This window comes from Acanthaster planci, unplaced genomic scaffold, assembly GCF_054643075.1.
Source record: "Acanthaster planci isolate LZ-2023a unplaced genomic scaffold, COTS_SCS Contig188, whole genome shotgun sequence".
Taxonomy (NCBI): domain Eukaryota; kingdom Metazoa; phylum Echinodermata; class Asteroidea; order Valvatida; family Acanthasteridae; genus Acanthaster; species Acanthaster planci.
Window position 1 is genome coordinate 1 of NW_028257809.1, and position 23,789 is coordinate 23,789.

The 23,789-nt window shown below is 39.3% G+C and overlaps 2 long non-coding RNA genes across 7 annotated transcripts; one reads left to right on the forward strand and one right to left on the reverse strand.

Annotated features, from left to right (window-relative positions):
- Positions 1 to 4,364: 4,364 nt before the first annotated feature.
- LOC147795067 (uncharacterized) lies at positions 4,365 to 12,129 on the reverse strand. Of its 6 annotated transcripts, XR_015424155.1 has the most exons (8): positions 12,057 to 12,129; positions 10,828 to 10,889; positions 9,938 to 10,004; positions 9,318 to 9,557; positions 8,778 to 8,889; positions 7,641 to 7,765; positions 6,726 to 6,976; positions 4,365 to 5,856 (listed from the first exon to the last, which is right to left on the reverse strand). It is a non-coding gene; the product is annotated as an uncharacterized LOC147795067 (long non-coding RNA). The 6 variants fall into 6 exon arrangements; XR_015424154.1 differs by having other exon boundaries at positions 8,778 to 9,557; XR_015424156.1 differs by lacking the exon at positions 10,828 to 10,889 and adding an exon at positions 11,732 to 11,821 and having other exon boundaries at positions 8,778 to 9,557; positions 12,057 to 12,121.
- Positions 12,130 to 15,191: 3,062 nt separating this feature from the next.
- On the forward strand, positions 15,192 to 19,269 carry LOC147795068 (uncharacterized). The gene is made up of 3 exons (XR_015424153.1): positions 15,192 to 15,445; positions 16,698 to 16,807; positions 19,030 to 19,269. It is a non-coding gene; the product is annotated as an uncharacterized LOC147795068 (long non-coding RNA).
- The last annotated feature ends 4,520 nt before the right edge of the window (positions 19,270 to 23,789 follow it).

The following is a 23,789-nucleotide window of genomic DNA, read 5'->3' on the forward strand; positions in this document are numbered from 1 at the left end:
AAAATCTGCACTTCCTTTTCCAGATATTTCCCTAACTACTGCAAGTATGGATATGAAACTTATATGATTAGATAGAGGAACATGTGCCCTTTCAGGTGACACAAATATTGCCAGATTTAGATAATTCTTAAATCTTTCATGCTCAGTTATATGAAGCATTCACTGAGCGGGAACAGGACCGGCATAGTGCAGACGAAGCCAGAATTACGCAAAAAGTACGAGACAGTTGAACAAGAACTCGCACTTATGTGGATATGAAACTTACATAAATGGATAGAAGAGAATGTGGCCTTTCAAATGACACCAAGATTCCAAGATTTAGATAATTCCTAGACCTTTTATGCTCGAGTATAGGAAGCATTCTCGGTAATAGTACATTAGCCAGTATTGCGCAAAGTCTGAATTACGCAAAAGTATCAAGCAGTCAGGCAAAAACTCGCACATCCTTATGCAGATATTTCCCTAACTACTGCAAATATGGATATGAAACCTATATCAATAGATAGAGGAACATCTGGCCTTTCAGATGACACCAAATTTGCAAAATTTAGATAATTCCTAGACCTTTTATGCTCGATTATATGGAGAAATTCACTGCGCGGGATGAGGACCGGTATAGCGCAGACGAAGCCAAAATTCCGAAAAATAGGAGGCTGTTGGACAAGAACTCGCACTTCCTTTTCCAGATATTTCCCTAACTACTGCAAATATGGATATGAAACTTATATGATTAGATAGAGGAACATGTGCCCTTTTAGTAGACACAAAAAGTGCCAGATTTATATGATTTTAAGACCTTTTGTGCTCGAATATATGAAGCATTCACTGAGCGGGATGAGGAACGGTATAGCGCAGACAAAGCCAGAATTCCGAAAAACAGGAGGCTGTTGGACAAGATTCGCACTTCCTTTTGCAGATATTTCCATAATAACTTCTTATTGTCGGTAAGATGATGCAGGTATCTTCATTGCCATTGTTTTCAATTTAAGACCCCATAATGACGGTTTTCCATGTACTCCCTATATTGACGGTAGTCTATGGAGTCCCCATAATGACGAAAGTTTATGGAATAATGCTGGTATCTTCATTCTCATCGTTCCAAATTTGGGACCCTGTTATAAGAGTAATCTATGGAACAATCCATGTACAGGGTATCTATATTCCTTTGCCAATGAACACGAGTCCCTATAATGACAGTAATCTAGGGAGTGATGTTTTTATTTACAATAATATTCTAACACACTGGAGTCCCTGTAGTGAGGGCAATCTATGGAGTCCCCATATTGACGGTAATCTTAGGATTGATGCACTTATCTTCATTCTCATTCTTTAAAATTTGAGACCCCAGAATGACGGTAATCTAAGGAGTAATGTATCAATATTACCTTGTTTATGAACTGGAAACCCTATTATGACGGTAATCTGTGGAATGATGCAGGTATCTTCATTAGCATCCTGATAAATTTGGGACTCCATAATGACGGTAATCCATGGATTCCCCATATTGATGGTATTCTTTGGAGTCTTGCAGGTATCTTCATTCTCATCCTTACACATTTTGGACCCCATAATGTTTAAATTAAGGGTAGGGCTTCAAAGACTCCGTATCTGTCTTACTCAATCGCCAAATTTCTAAATACCTGCACGATGTGAGTCTTGGACTATCGACGAATTGATTTCTTGAAAACTTTAGATTTGTGGAGCTTCAGTTATGTTGGAAGTCATAGAGGAATATGTCGTATGAGAAAGGGAGAAATATGTACGCTTTTTTAAGTTAAGGGTAGGGCTATAAAAAGACTCCATATCTGTCTAACTAAATCACCATATTTAAAAATACTTGTACGATTTAAGTTTTAGATATTTAGATATTTTGGGAGCTGCAGTTATGTTGGAATTCTTAGGAAAATCATCGGTATGCTGCAACTAAGATATGAAATCGTACATATGAAACAAACAAACATGGAATAAACATGGGTGTGCAGCAAATGAGATAGGTGAACGAATTTCCGAATTAAAGGGTCATATAGCAAAATGACAAAATATCGAAATAACTAAATCACCAAATTCCAAAATATCTGCAAGATTTGAGACTTGGACTACTTACGATTTCAGATCTTGTAACAATTAGATGTTAGGAGCTTTAAATATGTGCAATTCAGAAGGATTTCAATGCAGCAAATAAGATGAGTGGAATATGTACGAGGTTGAGAATTTAAGGGTGGAGCAGCTAAATGAATAAATACCTAAATAATTAAATGACCTAAAATTAAAAGTCCTAAATAATAGCACAATGGAACAAATTGAACCAAGCGAAGTGAACAAAAAGAACAAGCAGTGGAACGAGAGCTTTTTCCTAACTTCTGTTCATTTTCCTGAAACTTTAAATACGTCAACAAATGGAGAACACGTGCCCTTTCAGTAGCTGTCGACAACGCTATATTTGGACAATTTTCAAACCTTATACTGAAACATATGGAGCCATTTATGTAAAAAGTAGTGGGACAAGCACTCTTGAGTACCTTTGCTAATATTTCCCTATCTGGAACAGCAGGATAATGAACATTTCTTCAACAGGGAAGTGGAACTTATTCTTTGTCAGGCAGTACTAGAATTGCCAGATTTGGAGAATTTTCAAACTTTTGTGCTCAAATATCTGGAGTCATCTTTGCCTTGAAAGGGGACTGTTAAAATGAGGAAAAGAGAATTGAACAAAATTTACTAGCAGTAGGACAAGGTTTGCCTTTTTCGCCAACATTTTCCTAACATGGACATGATACGTGCTCTTTTACACGGTACTTGGATTGCCAGATGTATACAATTTTTAGACGTTCTTTGGTCGAACATATGGAGCGGTATTTGCGCGGGATGAGGAACGGTAATGTTAGGACAACGCAAAAATTCACAAAAACAGCAAGCAGTCCGAGAAGAACTCGTCTTCTTTCTCCCATATTTCCCTAAACACACCAAGGATGGATATGGAACTAATGTTAATCGTTAGAACCTGTGATCTTTCGAATAGTGGTAGGATTGCCGGGAGAAAGGTGAGAAAAGCGTGGAGAAAGGTCACAAAACTGACAAGCAATTAAAGATCTCTTGCCTTCTTTTTCGAATATTTCCCAGGTAAGTAACAATTTCGATATAAAACTTACATCATTCGATAAAGGAAAGTATGCCCTTTCAGATGTCGCTCAGACTGCTCGATTTGAATCACTTTTAGACCTGTAATGCCCGGATATAGGGTGCCATCTTTACTGGGGAAGAGGACCGCTAAAATGTGACAGAGGAAAATTACACAATAAAGTAGCAAGCATTGAGCCGTCAGTACGCAGGAAGAGGATCAGTACAGTTTGCACAAAGGAAGAATTGCACAAAAAGAACAAGCAGTGAGACAACTCTTGCCTTCTTCCGTGGATACTTCCCTAACAATAACAAATATGGATCTGAAACTTGGACCAATGGATAGAGGCATATGAACCGTTTCAGAAGATGCCATGAATGCCACATTTAGACAAGTTTCTGAACGTTTATGCTGCAGAGAAGAGGACCGATGACGTGTGGACAAAGGACAAATCGCACAAAAACATCAAGCACTAGCTCAGACAAGAAGTCTTGCATTGTTATGAACATGAAACTTTAATGGATAGAGGAGCATGTGCCCATTGATTACCATCATGCTTACCACAATTTAACAATTTTCAAACTTTTTATTCTAGCATAATATCGGGATCACAATGAGCGCTTAAGAGGCACAGTAAGGTGTGGACAAAGGAAGAATTGCAACACCACACGCAGCAGGGGGACAACTCTGACCTTCTTTTGCGGGGATTTCCCTAGATTCAGCTTAAATATGGACAGAAAGATTACATCAATGATAAGATAAACATTTACCCTCTCCGTCGATATCAAGATCAGCCCATTTTGACCGTTTTGAGACTATTTACTGTAAACTCAGTTATAGAGAAAAACGTAGCGGCAGAGGCAGACCGACTGCCGAGTGTCTTAAGGAAACTCTGACCCCCAATCATAAATATGTCTTTTCTGTTACCATATGGGAATGAAAGTTCTTTTTTTGCATATAACCTTTCCAAGACTCCAGGATCAGCCCATCTCTCGACAATTTGATATCGGATATAGAGACAACGTGGCGGCAGAGGCAGAGTATGTGACGTGTGTAGCATGCAAAACCATACAAAACATGAAGGCTACATGTATTTGTTCAATGTTTCCAAATGTAGAAATAAAATGTTCTCCAGTGGGTAGTGAAAAGTGTATTCTTTTCCAGTTACGCCAAGCTGGCCCATTCGGACCATTTGTCAACCTACTTAACCTCCAAGATAAAAACTCCTCGACGAAAAGAGACCAACTAACGTGTGTAAAATCAGGGAAACACTTTTATTTATTCAGCATTTTCCAGGATAAAGAACAGAAAATTAAACAAAACACATATACACTGAAATCATAAACACAAACATAACAAACGCCCGGAGAGGAAACAGTTAATCCAATAACTGTCATCTGTAAGCCTTCCTTTCTGAAGCTCCAGGTTTTACATAAACGTGCACACACATACACAATAAAGTAACTGCACAAGGAAAATATGATTCAAGAAATGGTAAATTAATAAATCGAACAGAAAAAGTTTATTCAGTAGGCGAGAATAACATAAATCTGACATACAAATACATTAAAATAAAGAAAATAAAATTAATTACAAAAACAAATCAATCAATGACAAGTAACCGGAAAACAATAAAAGAAATTTACTGTACAAAACCGAAAAAAGAAAAACAACATGGAATAACAAAATATGAATGAAGACCGACAAAAGGAAAGGACACATCTGGCCCACATGGCAAATCCTAAGTCTTGAAATCCCAGCATTTTGTGCTTCCTTACAAGCAACACAGTGCCCCTCCCACAACTCGCCAGTCTCAACCTTATTACAAAGGTACTCAAATGCCAATTCAATCAGTGCTCTATACATTTTTATACTTCAGATTCAAGTGGGTACAGATAGGCTGCTTGTATTCCAGAATAGTCAACGCTACAAACCTGTAAGATGAAAGCAAGACATACTGAGTCTGTCTGATTTGATAGTGACTTAACGTGATTTTCCCAAGAAATCTTCTCGTTGAAATTATTACAAGAAGATATTTGTAGTCATTATCAGCTTCAAAACTGCATGTTAACAAAGGTATAATTCAGATCCACTATTTTCTTTAACCATCCTATACGCAAAACTTAGGTTTCCTTCGTAATGTATCGATATGTATTTTTATTAACATGACAACATCTATGGAAGCCATGAAATATCTTGTTGAAGAAGATCATCAGACTGACATTATATTGGCCAATACACAAGAGCATTGTTACTTGAGAAAGTGCTAGCTGATACGACGTGATGGGGAAGGTCGTTGTGCATCATTAATTGAAATGGATTGGGCTAGAGACATTTCCTTCAAGTACACCGGATGGTACAGAAAAACCATCAAAATAGGAACCTTTCAACAAAACCTTTTGCTGCCACCACAAGACAAACGGTCACTGCAACATTTACAAATTACCAGTTATGTTATGTTGAGGAAATCCAAACTGTTTTTTCTTCACTGGGCTGATGAAGGCAATTCCAGACAACAGTTTGAAAGTGCTTGTGTTACTTTTATTGCCCTAAAAAGGCTCAATGCACTTATACAACAGAAATGACACCCGGAATTCGCTCGTGCTATTCCAGGACAGACTATGATAAAGAAAACGATGAGAGAGGTTGAGCATGTCACAGCATGGAGCACATCATTGTTCAACCGTCAGGAGAAGACTAACAAGTAGAACAGACAGGCACAGTGCTAGAGTCCAAATCTTGGCCGTAATCGTGGTAGTACAGGCGTAAAAAATAACAGACAAATGTTTAATTGGGATGACATGATTAAAGGCATCACGCGGATAAAGAACCAGTAAGAAAATCTATTTTACAGCATGGCCTTAATTTTGCAGAAAATTTTCTTACATTTGGAAATATGGAAATGAAACATCCTCCAATGACTGAAGAGATGATACCATTCCTAATTAACCAAGGTCAGCAAATTTCGACTATTTGAAGACTATCCTCGCATAAAAAGACCAAACGAACTACTAAAATAGATCGACTAACACGTACAAGAGGGAGAAGATTGCTAGCAAACATAATGGCTGACACAAGCTTTCACTTTCATTTGGGTCTAGTTCTCTTATATTTGGGAATATCCGAATGAAACATTCTTCAGTGGATATGTACAACAAAATGAAAACAAGATCAGTTGAATTTCACCAACCCTACAGTCACAGACAAATGCAAAATTAGGATTAGTCCTTACATAGAGCCAACTTTGCTGCAAAACCATCCTATTACAAGACAAACTTACAAATGGAAAATAAAAAACTGGAAGCATAACTTCATGATCAGACTTGAAGCTTTACATGGTGGAGACTAAAAGCAGGGCTCGTGGTTACATCATATGGATAGATCTCTCTTGGAAAAGGAATGGTTCTGACAAGAACCGTAGAGTGTGTACTCGACGTTTTATCCAGCATGCTCTCCTCATGCTCAGGAGTGGAGCCTGATAAGCCATGCTCCAGATTTTATAGAACAATTGTACATGTATACAAAATTATGTACAGATATTGTTTCAAAATCTGGAACATGCCTCTCATTATTAGGCTCAAATCAGAACATGATATAAAGTGCTTACCGAGTGAGTTGTGTTGTCAGTAATGCAAGTTGCCAGTGATGTGTTACAATCCAGAAAACTGTCTCCAAGGGGCCTGGTCTTGTCTCTTCATCCATGCTACAGCTAATAAAACCACGGTCAAGTCAACAAAGATCAGGGCCCAATAACATACAAGTAGACATAAGGACATCACACATCATCAAGAGTGATGTGTTACAATCCAGAAAACTGTCTCCAAGGGGCCTGGTCTTGTCTCTTCATCCATGCTACAGCTAATAAAACCACGGTCAAGTCAACAAAGATCAGGGCCCAATAACATACAAGTAGACATCACTGCAATGTCTTTACAGTCTTTAACTCTCATTTTCGTATTGACCTTTGTTTCAACTCTCTTCAATTGCTGGTTGATCAGCAAACACAGCTCTTGAAAAGTCATAATTCCAAAGCTTCGAAGCAGCCATTTTAAACTGACACCCCCTCTACTTTCTTGGGCTCTTTCAAATGCCCCAGAAAGAAGAAAATTTAGACAGTCTGAAATCGTCTGATCCAATGGGATTTTGCATACACCAAAGGGGGTTGGGCCAAACACTCTCTGATATTTCACGTTTTACCTGCCATCCCAAATTTATCAATGGTATTACATTATGGCTCCCCATACACAGGTATGTCACCCAGGTTTAGGAAAAAATTAAATTAATCCACAGAGAAGGACCTCCGTCCCTGTCAACTTTTGGAAAAGTGAAGAGACCAGTAACATAAACACGTCATGCTTAGTTTCCTAAGGCAGTGAGGGGGGAAGCAATAATTGTCCAAGTACAAAATAATAGCTGGACCTCATTATGTTTTGGGTCCGTATATGAAATATATATGAGTGCACAGGGGACTCAATCAGTGAATTATACCTTTGGAATAACCAACAACATTGGACCTACGCACCTTTTACCCAGCAGGCAGCAGCAAGAGATCAAAGTCCGATCACCTCAACAACAAGCACTGGAACCCCATCATCAAGAATTTGGATGTACCATGAACAGCGGCTCACTCAGCGGCTTGTGATCTGGCTGAGATGGACACACACAACAGTCATTAAAAACATGCAAAAGGAAGAAATGACAATACGGCACGAGTGCATTAGCTTGGATTAACTGATTCTCGGGGGGGGGGGAGTGGGGAATGAGAAAGATGGAGAAAAGTAAGTTATAAGTGCTTCCCTAAATGACCTTCTTCCAGGCATGTGGAACACCAAAGAATTATTGTCAAGATGGCTTACATCATACTTCCCAGCCAATGTTGAATCCTTGGTGTGTATGATAGAAGCCAGCCTGTGTTAAGGACATCATAAAAGAAGCTCTGGACACACACGTTATTTATTCTGCATGCTGTTGCCATAGGCATGGAGAGCCTCAATCTGGCAGATTGTACAATCGTGTCACAATCAGCTTCTGTAACATTGTCCAATCGTGCGGTATGAGATCCGACACAGCATGCGCAGAATGACCAAGCAACATACATGGAAATCACTGAACCAATTTTGTAAAGATCACGATCAAGATTCTGCATACCTGGGGCGGCAGCGTGCAAAGAGCAAATTGTACCCAATGAAGCCAATGTTGGCTAGTATGCCATATTGTAACAAACCGATGCATTTCAACTTTAATGTATTTGACGCAGAAGGATGGCTTCAGTGAGTAAAAAGTTGGCTGATAAAACAAAATAAGAGTCCAGATTTTTTATATGACCCCTGTGGAATGTGTACACCCATCCTTGTATGTAATTTGGATCCAGGAATGAGGACATTTCATTTCAGTACACTCCTCATTCACTACAAGCAGCCTGTAGATGCAGCTTCTGTCTTGTTTCTGTTCACTTTGGCACAAATTGTACGACCACATCAAATAATTCCATCCAGTATTTTGTAGTTTAATTCAACCCAACCCTAAATGCTTGAGATTAATTGAAAAACTTAAAAGACAAAACCCAAGGTCAAGATCTACACGTACAAAACCACCGGGCATCTCACCATTACCATTACCATAGACTGATAGCAGAATATGATGTAGACTGTTGCCATACCTGTTGAGTAGTGTCACCAGTGATAAGATATCTCTGATTTGTTACACTCCAGAGAACAGCCTCCAGGGACCAGCTTGCTCATCTCTCCGTCAAACTACTGAAACTAGGGAAACTAAACAAACCATGTTTGAATTCCAATCTGTATTACAACACACTTATGGAGGCCACCATTTTAAAATGCAGATTGCACTTTACACTCAATTGAAGCATCATTGAAAGGAGTGTCAAAGAGACAAAGATCAGGGCCAAATAATATACAAGCCCACGTCACTAGAGTTTCTTTTATAAAAATCTCATCTTTTTAGTTGTTATTTTTCCATTTCTTTTTAATCATTACTTGATTAGCTAAGTACATTTTATTCTTCAAAACACCTTAAATACACTTCCCAAAAAGTCCTTTTCCTCAAGATTGTCAGCAGTGATTTAGCAAATTACATCCATCTACTTTTTGCAGTTCTTAAGATCTGTTTTCAACCATCTACAGATGCAAGACCGCAAAACAAAAAGTGTTGATCTGGGGCTATATTTAAACAATCCCACCTATTTTTTCAGCCAAACAATCTCTTCAATCTGCCTTGAGTAGACACACAACTTAATTGATTGAAAAGCGCTGTGTTGGTTGGGAGTCTTCATTTTGTTGGTAGCGATGGGGCTGCACCTCTTGCATGTCCTGGTCGTTCATGAACCAGAGATGCACAGTTAGTACCAAAGGAGCCTCTGATGCCAAGGAAATAGTGTTCTCTCTCAGTCCAACTAAAGGCCAATACAGGAGATCACAGTCTGTGCAGAAAACATTCCCAAATTATAAACGGTATTAACCGTAGCCTCCCAGCATGCATGTGAAATCATATTGAAATCAGAGGATTTGGGGGACCATTTGAGCTATGTTATGGCTCCCTATATATATATGTCACCCAGTATTTGGGCAAAATAAATTTATCCAGCAAGGATGACCCCTAAATACAATGTAGACATAATGACGTCACACTTTGTTTACACACAATACAGTGAGGTGGGGTAGGTCTTAATGTACTAGGTCTGTAGGACATGAGGGGATGAGTTCACAGGAGACTCAATCAGTGAATCATACCTTTCGGATGACCAATAACAAAGAATCACTCACATTTTACCTATAAAGCAAGAGATCACAGTACAATCACCTGTACAACACTGGCCAAGAAGCTGGTCGTCCTGAAAGCAATGACTTATCAGTGGCTTGTGCTCTGGCTGAAATGAATGCATATAACAGTCATTAATCATGCAAAATGAAAAAAAAGGCAAGAAAATGAGTAGAGGAGCTTGTTTGCTGGTTCCCGGAGGGCTTTGAAGGATGGGAAAGACAGAGAGAACTGATTGAGATTTTGTAATGCACTGCAGGTGTATCAATTAAGTCAATACATGGCATTGTATGGGGTGGCACATGACAGGGGTAGCCACAATCCGGTCCTGCCTCCACGATATGGCTTCAAATTTTGATGAAAAGAGGCAGCGGTGGAGAGCTGTAGCCAGTGTTCGATACTTGTGCATGCCGTAGTCTCACATGGAGATGCCGCACCGTGTTACCAACATAGAGTACAACATAAACTGCCCAAAATATTTCTTGTCAGGGCTTTTCTGAAGATATACCCCACATATATATTTGCAATGGATGTTTGTAATGACACACATGATGAAGCCAAAAATTGCAAATGTTATTTAAAAGATATATTGAGGAATATCATACAACAGTGTCTTAAGAAGTATCATTTTCTGACATAAATAAACTAAATTCTATGCTATTCAAACATCAATTGGACTTTCGGTTAAGCAGTGTATTGTTGTGACAGAATAAAATCATGGTTCTTGAATCTGGCTTTAAAATTTTTTGCTAGCTAATGACCATCAGGATGGCCTTAACAACGCTGGCTTCATATTTATGTGTTTCACATTCTTGTGAAAACCCCTATTGCAAGAATATCATGATTTGTTTGGCACAAAGACAGGAATAAACAAATTTTCACTGCTCGAAAAAGACTACTGCACATTTGACTACATAAGATCATTGACTCACAAAACAATCCGGCAAATGTCTTGCTTCCATCACAAAAGCTACCTGGCATTCCAGTGTACGACCTTGAACAATAAGCAAAACTAAGTTGAGGAAGGAAACATACATCTAGGTGGTAAGTGCTGCCACAATAACCTTTGTATCTGAGAATGACTGAGAGAGAGGGGGAGAGACAACGGAATAACAGACAGATGAATAACAGATAGACTGACAAACATACCAACAGCACATAGACAGATGAACAAAACAAAGAGGACAGTTATCTTGGAAACTAGACTTCTCCCCATTGCATTTTCACTACAGAAAGATTTTATGGTAACACTTCAACCAAAATCATTGTGGCATAGAAAAATCTTTGAAGATAATCAATTTGTATTCAGAAATGATTAACACAACCTCCAAATTCAAGATTCTCATCATGCAATCAGTGGAAATCGCCATGCATGGCTCCATGCAACACAGACTCAAAGTATTAGGCCTGCTTTCTACCCAATTGGATTTTTACCAGTTCACTGAAATATGTAGAAATTACAGATTGTATCATGTATTAATATAATTCTGAACCTAAGTGGGTAGGTTTAGTTAGTTTCAAAGACTTTGGCTTCCTGACAAATTCTCATGGGGTGTAAAGTAATGTTTCCTCTTCATTTACCACATCAAATCATACTATCCTCCAGTTTGTTTAGACTACTCATCGACTATAACATTAGTAACATCGGCCCCACATACAGGCTGGAGATTTGTTGGACAAAACTCATGTTTCAGATTTACAAAACAACTGTACATAGGCCCCTATTACTCCCTAGGCCTATTTGTTTTATTATATTATCATTTACTGTTGGGCTGTTATCAGAAGTAGGCTAGGCCTACATGTACAGTGTTTGTATGACGTGAGCTGTTTCCATACATGCTGAGTACAATAAAGTGTCAGAATACATCTTAGATGTGCAACAATCCAGAAAACGGTCTCACAGGAGTGTTCCTCGTCTCTCCATTACTGTTACAAGTTAAGAAACCAAAGGAACTCCGTTAAAATCCCAGCCTGCATGCCTAACAGTGGGGCCGCCATGTTTAAATACAGGGTGCACTTTACCAAAGCAAAAACAGGGTAAAATCAACACAGCCAAGCCTACACTTGTGGGGTTTGTCACACGGAAATCTCATTATCGTCTTTCCCGTCATTTCTCCATTTATTTTCAATTGTTGCATGGTAAGCCAGTGATATTTCTCACCTTTAAACTCACCTCCTGTGAAGTCACATTTAAACAAACCCGCCAACGTGGCCACTCATGCGTTCGCGTGCGTAGGCATTGTCATGCTAATGCTCGCGCCACCGTGGAAAAACTCGTCGTCGATCAACTTCCGCACATATTGAGCAGGGTACCAAGTTGGGGATCAAACAGCGCTGGTGATTGGTGCGCTTGAAGTAGGCCCTGTCAGTGTGCACAAGCACCACGAAGATCTGAAGATAATGCAAGTATTATTTTTTTTTCGTAATGTAAATCCAAAGAATGACCACTATTGGAAAGATAACAAAAAATCTCCCAAAACTTTATGCGAGTCAATTTGCTTCAATCTAAAACACCATATATTTTCTACCCCAAAAGCCTGGACGAACACAACCGTCTGAGGCTTGGGCTTCCAGAGCTACGACTAGGTCTATTGTCTCTGCGTCCCCATGCAGTTCCAATGGAATGAAGACCTAGACCTAGCTCTAGACAAGAGATTTGGATGCAGCCGTAGTTTACATCATGACCGCAACATACACCATGACATCAAAATACAGTCAGTCGTAAAAGAGATGCTATACGAGACGTTAACTACCAAAAAATCACCAAAGTTGCGTCCGAAATTCTGGGAATTCTAGCTTAATATGCCTTTTTTAGGTTGCAATATAATGCCTCCTGAAGCTAAACCGATACTGGAATTTGATGCATTTTGTTTATGGTAGGCTTTCTTGATATGGACTGCATGCATAGGCCTAATATGAGCAAAAGATGGGCAACATAGAGCGGTACTTATTATTATATTATTTCGTGGGAACGAGACGATTTCGAGGGAACAGAATAAAAAAACCTCATTGTACCTGTCTCCTTAGGGGCTCGTAGAGAGGGACGTCGAATGCAACTGTGCGTTTTTGCAAGTTGGGTCACACTCACTGTCAAACAGTAAATGCCCCCCCCATTACAAAATACATGTACATACAATGTAGGGCGGAAATAATGCCGCCTGGCGCTCCGAAGGAACGGGTTAGCCTTTCGAGGGTTTTGTGTGTGGCGGGGGTGGGCGTCGGATCAGGTCGACATTCAAGACAATGACCAGAGGCGGTTTTCTTTTGCTGTGCTATATTTTTTATCAGTCCTTTTCCGAAATTATTAATTTAAGCATACTTTGCCCTACGCGGAATAACAGTTGAATCGCTGGACTGGTGGGCAACTTTAAGAGCATAACACTGCATGGGTAAAAAAGTGGTACAACAAAACCACTTTATAAAACCGTTGGGTAAAAAGAGACAAGTCTACCTATAACAGAGCCTGAAAGTTGACCCCTGGTGCACTTCCGGAACACTTGGATAGGACAAATAACGAGCAAAGATGTTATAATTTGTAATACTTTTTCATTCAGTTATTTCTTTAAAAATCCAACCCAGAAACGCCTGGCTTTTGAAAACATTTGCTATTATATAAATTAATAGAAACTGAAGAATTACCTGACCTAAACGATAAATATCCTCTCAGAAACTGACCCATCACTTCCAAAAACCTAAAGAACAGTATACTGCGGCGGTCTTGTACGTAGATAAACGTTACAGGCCTAATTATTACGGTTTGGCTTTATGGTAGTCTGTCTGTAAAAGCCGCGCAATAAAACAGATCAAACTAGTTTACACAATCCTGAATTCATAAGGTAATTATTCTTTAAAGCAGTAATCTACTTTTGTGCGCAACATACCCAGAGTTGGAAGCTACTTGTCCCAAATTCGTCACTGTGATTTATACATGTATAATCATTTCTATGATCAGTCCCGACTGTGGCGCATATATATCTTCCCAGGGTCCACAAAATATTGAGCTGGAGCGTAGTGCGTTTAGTCAATCTTAATATAGGGGGCGCTGTAACCGACATTGCCCCTCGCGCTGGCATTGGCGTGATGATGCCCACGTGCTGGTGGAGCTGGAGCAAGCAATCCAAAGGCAACTTCATTTTTTTTTTTTTTTTTTGTAGACATTTTTAGTTCTAACGCTCAGTATTTTTCAGGCTCTAATCTGAACGAGCATGTTTGAACGATCGAACTATTTAAACTGAACATGTTTCATTTGAAAAGCACCATCCCTGGCCTGTACCGTACCCATGGCATGCCATGGCTGTGGGATTTTTGAGAGCTTTGTTCCGGTGCACGGCCCACGTTAGGACTTGGGGAACACTCAGCTGAAATTGTACCAATTTCTGGATGTTATCATTAATATCAGGCTATCAAATTTCAGACACCGAAATTGTTCAGAGAGGTGATCAGTGGCATGTGTTTTTAATTTGAAGGTTATAATGTCATTATTTACCAGAACGAATTTAAAGTTTTTAGGAGAGATATTGGAAATGTTCCATGAGGATAAAAGTCAAGGAAAGGTTTTGAGCGGCACTTTAGAGGACACAACTGTAATTGGCCAGTCTAGTGGACAGTGGGTACCTCTGTGTCCTTTACCCTACTCCTAAACTGAAAACAAACTCCCACATGGTCTGGCCACACTCAGTGTAGCACTAGCAGATCAGCAGATACACGTAGAGACAAGTCTACTTACAAGTATTGTCCCTCATAATTGGAGTGGTCTTCTGCTTAAGTCTGCTAGAGTCAGTGATTGAAACCTGAGTGTATTATGAGGTTCATTTTACACACTGTGTTGTTTAGCTTTTAGTCTTTGGTCTTTTTAAGTGTTACTGTTAGGTTTTGAGTTTTTAAGTTACTTCTCTAGAGTTGGTTAGTGTTTTGACATGTTTTGTTTCAAAATCTAGAATCGGTGTCTGATGAGTACAGTACTTACTAAGTAAGTTCCAGTAAGTTCCCTGCAATTTTTCCCTTGAATTCTTCATCAATTTTAGTTTGCAGTTCTCCCCCGTAGCATCCTACTTATTTTATAAGCTCATCCTGTACGTGTACTTCTTCATTGCATTGGCACACTTCAATGCTTGGCCCAACCGTTACACGCTCCTCGAAGCTGTGTAATGAACATACCTCTCATTCAGGTAAGAGATTACTGGATGACTGATGTGCGTAAGTATAGGGACATGGCATACATGTAATGCCAGCACTCGACTTTCACCACACCTGCTGTGGCCAATGGCGGTCAGTGCCCTTACAAGGGGGCGTGGTGCCCTAAAAAGTTCCACTTTGTCCACGGCCCAAATTGGTCATGTGTCCCATTCTTCCTGGCAGTGGTGCCCCTTGTTTCTCAAAAGTTGCTTACTTTGCATGCATGTGAATGTATTTCGTGTTGCGGTCTAATATTACACGATCGTCTTCATGCCACATGGGTGCACATATAGCCTAGCCAGCCACTCGGCAAACTGGCCGACCCGGTGCAATGCGCCGCAGCACCGTACAGCGTGACAAGGCTGGGTGCGTAATGTAAGTCTAATCCCTCATAAGTCCAATGCCTCAAAAGTCTGAATTTTCAGACTTACACAGCATTTGACTAATGAGGCATTGCATCTGTAGACTGATATAAACTAATACAGATTTGTACATGTATGTACGTGTATTCCATTCTGCAGCCCAACGTTCGTGGATGATTATTCGCTGCAGGTGCCAAGCACATATACGGGCATATTGTGCAACAACTCGGCTGGTACAGGCATACACGCACGGGCTTAGGCCATGTCCGAAACGGGCCTCCACAGCTACAGCTAGGTCGTCACGGTTTGGCCCTTCAGTTGCGGATTTAGTTTGCAGGCACTTTAGTTGCAGGCACACACCAAATTCGACTACATGTGTCTGACAGATTATTCTGTGACTTGATGAATTGGTCAACTTTACACCACAAGGGGATGTTAGCTCAAGCTGTGCAGTCAAAAAAGATTTGTCAAATTGAAACAAACCCTGTTCTCTTTGTTAAATGTATGGTTAAATTCACTAGAATTCTTAAATTAAGAAATTCTTTCTCAGAATATATGCCAGTTCCATCCTGTAATATAAGATGTGTTGTCATGGATTGTAAAATATTTAAATATGACAGCTCATTATCAAGCACATAAAACACCATTTTTTTTCCAGTTCCATAACTTGTTTTGCAGAAAATTTTACATGTACACCTTGGCCTCAGTGCCTTTCCTTTGTAGATATTTGGCCTTTTGTTCCTGTTATTAGACGCGATGCCTCTCAACGTGTCCTACCAGTATTTCGTGAGGCCAAAATAGCAGTGCCCCCAAAAGTCGAATTTCAAGCCTTGCAATGCTCATGCACATGTACTTCAAACCTGCTAACCCTTCTACTTTAACCAGAACTGTCCTGATTTTCATGTTCTTAGACGGCACAAAATTGTAATGTTTCCATGTTAGAAGCCCATAGCAAAACAAGCAGCTATGCTAGAGAATCTATTTACAAATATATACATGTTTGTGTAACGCCTGTAATGCAGCAAATAGTGCCCTCGTTTGCAAGGAATTTTCCATTAATTAATTGCAATGTTTTTCTTTTTTAGAAATCAAAATGTTCCAATTTTAAAAAGTCAACACGTTGAATTTGCATTTGCTTTTCCGTCGAAATAACAGCATGAAAGTGACCATTTGTTTTGTGCAAACAAAGCATTTGTTAATAAATGTTATCTTATACAGGCTAATTATTTTATCTTCGCACACCTATCCCCTTGTTTGCTTAATAGTACCCCCTCTTGGAGCATTGATGAAGGATCAGGCAAGATGAAAGTCAGATTGCGGAATCAAAAGGGCCTGCATCTTACATCATTCAGAAATGGAGGAAGAAGAGAAAAAGGTAAAATCCATCACCTTGACAATATTGAACTTGACCCTAACCCTGCCAGATGCAGCACAGTGCAACAGGTGTACAAGTTTGATGCACTTCCATGCACTGGGCAATCAGCAGGAGCCAAACAAACTGGACATGTTGACACAATGGGAACTAGTTCCATTGAACAATGCCACAGTAGTGTGGTGACTTGGTGACTTGCAACCACAGACTTGGAGGCTGTTTGGCCTTAGGGAGAGTTGACCCGTTGAATCTTGTTACACTGGGCAGGCAAGCCACTTTACAACCCCCCATTTCCACCCTGGATCCTCCTCCGAAGGGGGTATATCTACAACAAAATGAGCCCAGATGAACCTTAAAATAGGACGTTTGTGTTAAAGAGGAAAAGTTTGTCCAGATTTGGTAAAGGAAGGAAAGAAATAAGCACCTTCAAGATGCACAAGGCATGCTCACAGGATATCTGTTTTCCTATTCAAAATGTGTAAAATGCCATAGCCATGCTGTACTCATGAACCCCTGAGGTTTCTCCCAGGGGCAATATTTTTCTTTCTTTTTTTCAAAATAATGACTTCGGAGATATTCTGCTTCTCTTAAGTGTGTTCTTGTGTCACAATGTGAAAGTTGCCCTCTATTAAAGATCTTGAGAATGGTAGCGGCCATGTTGTTTTGATGGGGATTTTAAAAGGTGCTTTTTGCTGCTTTTTCTGTACATCAAGATCAAATAGAGGCAAAATACAACAGAAAACAAAATAATTTGTGGATAGCAGGTGGTTATCATTTGGGGATGGCAGCTGAAACCTTAACTGGAAGAGATTGACTGGCTGAAAAAATAGGTGGGATTGTTTAATTATAGCCCTCGATCAACATTTCTTGTGTTGTGAGATTCCATCTGAATGCAGATGGCTGAAAATAGACCTTAAGAATGCCAAAAATAGAGGAATGTTTAAATCAATGCCTAAAGGCTTGAGAAAGATTACTTGTTGGAAATGTATTTTAAGGTGTTTTGAAGAATAAATGTACTTAGCTAACCAAGCAACAATTAAAAAGAAATGGAAAATGACAACTAAGAAGATAATGAGATTTTTATGAAATGTTTATGAGAAATTCAAGTAATGTGAGCTTGTATATTATTTGGCCCTGATCTTTGTTGATTTGATACTGTTTTCAATGATGCTTCAATTGCTGTTGTAAAGTGCACCTTATAATTTGAAACGGTGCCCCCCACAAATGTTAGTCGTACGGGCTGAAATTCAAACATGGTTAGTTTCCATAGTTTCAGCAGTGACAGAGAGACAAGAACCAGCTAGTCCCTGGACAAAGTTTTCTGAAGTGTGACAGATCAGAGATATCATATCACTGGGGACAATATGGAAACAGCTTACATTGTTTTCTGATATTAGTCCGTGGTACTGGTAATAACATCCCAGTTTAGTAAATCTGGAACTTAGGTTTTGCCTCGTAAGCTTTTCAACTAATGAGAATCTCCGGCCTTTGGGGCTGGGTTGAATTTCACTGAACAAATTGGAAGATGCAATCATTAGGTGTGGTCGTAACATTTGTGACAAACTGAAGAGAACTTGGACAGAAGCTGAATCCACATGCTACTTGTAGTGAATTGGGAGTTGTATTGAAATAATAAAGGGAATGGGTGGAGATTATAGAGGGATAAATGTCCGCATTCCTGGATCCAAATCATGCACAAGGATGACTACACATTCCACAGGTGTCATATAAAACATCTGGATTGTTATTTCATTTTACAAGCTAACTTATTAGTCAATGAAGCCATCAGCGGCCATCTTTCTGTGTCAAATACAAGGTCTTTAAATATAATAGTTTGTTACAATTTGGCATGCAAGCCAAGATTCACAGATGGTTGGTGGTGGCTTCAGTTGGTACAATAGCGTTTTGAGTCTAGAGTTTCTTTATGAGGTCCTTGACACAGGCAGGCTTCTACAATACACACATAAGCCGGAAAGTTATGATATGGAAGCCAATATTGACCATAATTCCTGGGTGTAAATTTTAATCACATCTGTCTGGAACCACGTGTCTGGCAGAAGGTCATTGGGGAAGCACTAACAACTTCTCAATCAGTTTTCTCCACCTCTCTCAATATATCCTCCCACTGCCCTCTGAGAACCAGTCAATCCAGGTTATACACTCATGTTGTATTTTCTTTTCTTCCTTTGCATGTTTTTCATGACTGTTGTGTGTGTCCATTTCAGCCAGAGCATAAACCGCTTAGTAAGCGGCTGCTGCAGTTTCTTGATTATGGAGTTCTGTGCTGGTTGTTGAGGTGATCGCTACTTTGATCTCTTGCTACTGCCTTCTGGGTAAAAGGTGAATGGGTCCAATGTTAGTAATCCCAAAGGTATGATTGAGTCTCCTGTGCACTCATTTTGACTTCTGATTTGATTTGACTTCTGGTAATGTCTCATTAAAGATCTAAAACATAATGACGTCAAATGTGCACTTTTCTACTTGGACTTAATGTCTTGCTTCCCACCTTGCTGCCATAGGAAACACTGCTAGATGTACATGTAAAGTAAGCATGACATTGTAATGTTACAGGTCTATTTGCTTTTCCCTAAGTTGCCAGAAATGGAAGACTTTCTATGTGGATAAATCGAATTTGTGCCAAAAACTGGGTGACCCACATGCATATGGAGAGCCATGATTTAATACCATTGATAACTTTGGGAATGGTTTCTGCACAATCTGTGATCCCCGTATAGTAATTGGGGATGGCAGGTAAAACGTGAAATAGCTGAGAGTGTTTGGCCAAAGCCCTTGGGTGTATGCAAAATCATATTGGAATCAGAGGATTTGGGACAATTTTAATAAGGCCTTTTTTGTACTTTCTGGGGTTGTTATCAGAGACCAAGAAAGTAGAGGGGTGTGAGTTGTAAAATGGCTGCTTCCAGGCTAGAGAAGTTTTACTTTTCGGGAATCATTTGCTGACCAACCAACAATTGAAGAGAGTTGAAAGAAAGGAGAAGACAAAAATGATTTTCATGTAAAGACGTCCCAGTGATGTCCACTTGTATGTTGTTTGGCCCTGATATTTGATTTGACTCTGTTTTCAATGTTGCCTAAAATGTTTGATGGCTCCTCAGTGAGTAGTCATACAGTCTGTGATAGAAACAGTTTCTTTGGTTTTGTTAGTTGTAGCATTGATGAAGAGACAAGACCAGACCCCTGGGAGACACTTTTTCTGGATTGTAACACATCACCAGATATTTGTTTCTGCCAACACTACTCACTTGGTAAGCACTTTATATCGTGTTCTGATTCTAGCCTCATAATAAAAGGCATGTTCCAGCTTTAAAAAAAACCAGTTGTACATGAGTTGAATAAATGTACAGTTCTGTAAAATCTGGATCATGGCTCAGGCTCCACTCTTGAGGATGAAAAGAGTAGCTGGTTGAAACGTCGAGTACCCACTCAACGGTTCCTAGTCCACACTTCAAATTGTGCAGTTTTGAAGAAATTTGGCTATTTACATAGAGAGGTATTGAGTTTTTTCTCACCTCTAACCCTTAACTTTGGAAATTTGTACGTATCTCATATATCTCATTTGCTGCATTCCGATGTTTTCCCATCAGAATTCCTACATAAATAAAGCTCCTCAATTCTTAATTTTTCAATAAACGAGTTTGTAAATAGTGCACAATTCAAAGCGTGCAGGTATTTAGAAATTTGGCCATTTAGTTAGAGAGGTATTGAGTCTTTTCATTGCTCTACCCTCCACTTTGAAAATATTTCACCTTCTCGCATTTTCAGAACTTTTCCCCTCTCAATTGTGACATAACTAAGGCTCCAACAGTCTAAATTTTCAAAGAAATCTGTTCCTGAATAGTCCATGCTTCAAACCGAGGAGGTATGTAGATATTTGGTCATTTAGTTTTGAGAGGTATTGAGTTTTCTTGTCGGTCTACCCTTAACTTTGAAAATACATACACATTTCACCCCATCTACATGTATTTGCTCCATGCTGATGTTTTCCCCTCTGAATTCTAACATAACTAATCACTCATAGTCCCTCAAGGCACATAAAGGTGCTCTAGTGACTTTATTGCTAGTCTATTTCTGTAAACTAATACAGGTATTAATTACACTGTAAAGTAGCTGTGCATATATCCAGCAATAAGGCCAAACTACTCTGACTTGCAGTGTTCCCTTTCTCATAATTTGTGATCTTGCTGTTACTCAGGGAATAAATCACCAATTAGGACCAAACGTCTTTAACTAGGAGACAAATCCCTCTGCTGAAACTCAGAGGGAAAAACCACTCAGATGAACAAACAGAAATAGTTGGTTGCTGCTGTTTGTTGGAAATTGGAATAGAACCTAATATTTGACTTTATGGAAGGTTGAACTTAGCCTCACAAACAACTAACTCTGTATAATGTACAAGGACACTTCCTACTCTTAGAGAAGTGCAGGTGTTTGCCAAGTCTCTCATCAGAGTCTTTTCACTGATGGTTCGTGCGCAGATTAGGGGCCACTCAAAATTTTCAATGTTTTTTAAATTTTGACTCTTTTCCCACCCACCTGATTTTAAAAAATTGAATTTTCATCCAGTACATGTTCATTATACATGCATTTGATATACATGTAAATTAAAATACATGTAAAAATCTATAATGCAACACGGTATGACAAGATGATGGCTGGAATTGCAAAAAAAAATGACTGCAATTGATTGCGCACACAACAGAATGCCCTGTCCAATCCACTCAAAAATCAACCTCCTGAGCTGTGGCTGCACCTTCAGTCAACCGCATCTCCACGCACATGCATATGTATTTCTATTGGAATGGAGACGTAGACCTAGCTTTAGCCTACAGATTTGGATGCAGTTTGCTGCTGTCTGGTTAGTCTTAGATTCAAGATGATGAACATATCACCATTATTAGCAACTGGTTATATAGTAGGTTTATATAATACGCCTGGTACCCTGCTGCATTTGTCTTTTATCACCGCTGCAAGTGCCCAGCTTCCAAGTCTAAGAGTAAAAAAACCACCTCATTCCATGATGTTTCACACGTACATAATAATGTACAGGAACAGTCGATCTGTCTGTATATGGAAACAAAGTTAATAAAGATTGCACTTTTGGAATGCACGCTACACGTATTTCAGGCAAGTCAGAAAGATACGTTTTTCTGGATTTCAATATAAAAAGTAAATTTCGATTTTCAATTTACTTCCTTGACCCACCTTCTATTTCCAAAAAGAAGTCAAAATTAAAAAATACACTGAAATTTTTGAGTGGCCCCTTGGGAAGGCCAGTGTCCATTGCAGACAATTCACCTGGAAAAGCATTCACCCTTGCTCACTTTTTAATTCACTCATTTGTTTTTACTGCCTGGTCTTGTCACAGGAGGAGTACTATCACCTCTTGGCTGAGAAGATCTACAAGATCCAGAAAGAACTGCAGGAGAAGCGACAGAAGAGGATGCAGGAGACAGCAGGTACTAACACAGGAAACAGGAGGCACTGTGACGCATGAGACATCAGGCACTGATGCTGCCACTGGTGGCATCCCCACGATGGCAGCAGCGCTGCTGCCCCAGCCACAGCCTCCCCACTAACTGCCCAGACCATTATGTCTACTGGGAAAATGTAGCTCTTTCAACCAACTTATATCAGAACTATGCTGTACATAACTATATGGTCTTGAAGGTTTATTTTGGTGTCAGTGTTGGTTTGGCTCAGCAGTGAAAAGTGGACTGGTAGAATGGGGCTTCAGGTTGGCATAGTGACACTTTTGTCACCTTCCGCTTTTGTGAATCCATCCCAGGTTTAATGTGTGGTTTTTTTCAGTCTTTACTTAATTTTGTGGGTAATTTCTCTATAATGTTCATGTGGAGTTTTTCCTTCCACTTCTAAAACTGAACATTATCCTGATATCTTTGCAGTTGTAATTTGAAGATCGTCACGTTTCTCAAGTGGTTACTGGCAGCCCTTTGAAAAACATACTGGAGATTATATTGCTACCATCAATAAATAAAGCTGGAATTGTTATTGTTATTGTTGTTGAAATTACACAGGGGAAATGGTATTGGTTATGGTAGCAGGGGCAGATTTCCTTTTTTTTTACATTGGTCGCTTATTGCTTTTGTTTTGCTGGGGATTATCGGAGGTGCTGCCCCGCACTCTAGCAGTGCAATCAGCGGGTGTAACCTTGCCCATTGCAGGAGTGATGTGAAGGGCTAGGAAGTTTGCAGTATTTATAGAAATTGCAGTGACCCATGGTCATAAATACCTTCTCAATTAATATTTCTTAATGTGGTCATAATACAGACTGATCGTTTGTGGTTCACTCAAGGAAGTCTGTACATAGGTTAACATAAATTTGGTGTGTGATGTCTACTTACAGTTTTATTTCAATTCCAAACATCTGTAACTTTTTAAGTGAATAATCAAGACCTTTTCTTTATTTGTAGTTTTCTGAAGGCTTTTAATTTACTTCATATTTGAACAGTGATGTCACCCATAGATCATCGTCCAATTTTTATGACTGCAGATGAATTGACTCAGAATGTGTACAAAATGCAGATGTAAAACAAAAATTGTATGATATAAACAACAAATAAAAGTGTAATGCAAATGTGAATTTTATGTTTTGAAACACGTTCCATATCTCAGTATGTGGAATGAAAAAAAATTGTACGATGCAGACAAGAAAAATAAGTGTAATGCAAATGTGAATTCTAGGTTTTGAAACACATTCCATATCTCGGTATGGGAAAGAAGATGTCAATTGTACTCATAGTCAGTAAATGTAACTAACTCAAGCTTAAAATTGTATTTCTGATAGGAGCTTCACGCATTAGGTGCTTCTAGAAAATTTGTATCTTTTTCTGCAAACAACTGTCCGTGCCTATTGTCTCTTTCATGACTTGAACAAGGCTCTTGCCGCGAATAAATTAGATTGCTAATTTGATAGACAAACAAACAGATATTTACATGTATGTAG